Source organism: Octopus bimaculoides, chromosome 3 (genome assembly GCF_001194135.2).
Source record: "Octopus bimaculoides isolate UCB-OBI-ISO-001 chromosome 3, ASM119413v2, whole genome shotgun sequence".
Taxonomy (NCBI): Eukaryota; Metazoa; Mollusca; class Cephalopoda; order Octopoda; family Octopodidae; genus Octopus; species Octopus bimaculoides.
In genome coordinates, this window is record NC_068983.1 from 77,878,281 (window position 1) to 77,879,659 (window position 1,379).

Sequence of the window (1,379 nt, forward strand, 5' to 3'; positions counted from 1 at the left end):
GCAGACCAAACAATTGTTTGTTGGCTTTAAATAGCAATGCATCAACACGTGATTCACCACTACCTATCAAGGTATGTAATACGGTTCTAAAAAAGACATCGGTATCGTACATCTAGTATAGCAGATCAGTGATTTATACCTGGTCATTCAACCTACTATTTCTGTTGCATGTATTTATTTCACTATAGCTGATTTAGGTTTACATAAACGCAACAGCAAATCTGTGTCTTTAACTAATATAGCTTTTTCTACAAGAAGGCAGCTTCTTGCTACTTTGTTTTCCGACATTATCATAATAATCTAAAGCAAACACATGATAAATGCCTTAGGATGTTGCTTTATTACTCATGAGTAGATGCTGGGAAAAACAAGAAAAACAACTTATTAAGAATTATCCCAAGCCCAACCATGTTAAATTAAAGAACACTGTTGTGCTGACGTTGTCTATGAAAGAACCAACTCACTTAAGGCTTTATTATTTTACGAATATGAAGTTTTCTTCTTAAATTAAAGCTTTGTTTATATTGTGAAATCAGCAAGCCAAAAAGTTCATCTTAGACATATCAAAAACTTTGTTTGGATTTTATCATTACCATTAATCATTATCATTGGAGTTTGGCATTCACATACCCATACACACAAAACACAAATATACACTGAAAAGTATACCAGTAGCACACTTTATTGCAAACCCAGTTTTAACTATTTTTCTAACGCGACTCTCTCTATCGCTATATCTATCTCCCCCTCTCATTCTTCCCTCTACTGTTCTTCGCCTCTCCCTGTCACTACTATCTCTCTCTCTCTCTTTACCTCTATCACTTGTTGCTCGTCCTTCGCCTCTCACCGTTACTACTATTATCTCTCTCCCTCTCTACCTTTCGTTGCTCACTTTAATTCTACTTCCTCCCCTTCTTCTCCCTCTGCTACTCTTTCTCTTTGCCCCTACTTCTTTGCCCCTCCTGTTCGTGCTTCACAGCGTTCAATACTTACACACTTCACGTCTGGCTGTACATCCTTTTTGTTTGTTTATTCACCGTTTCGTTTTCCTGTCTTGTTTTCTGTCCGCCACTACCTTCCACGGAAAAAATTTAATTTGTGTTTGTGGGAAGAACCATTTCAACGATGCGTACTGCCTTAATTCTTCAAAACGCCGGTGTTTTAATGGTGGCAGCTGATGAAGGAGATGTTTCTATGTGGCTTGCTTGTTTGTTGTACCTCGTTTATCATTTTGTTCATGTTCTTTTGCCATGTCGTGTACCCAGTTATGTATCTATTTGTACATGTAGATGAAGGTATGTACATGCATGTACATATATATGCATATACTCATATATTGTTTATATATATATATATACATATATATATATATATATATA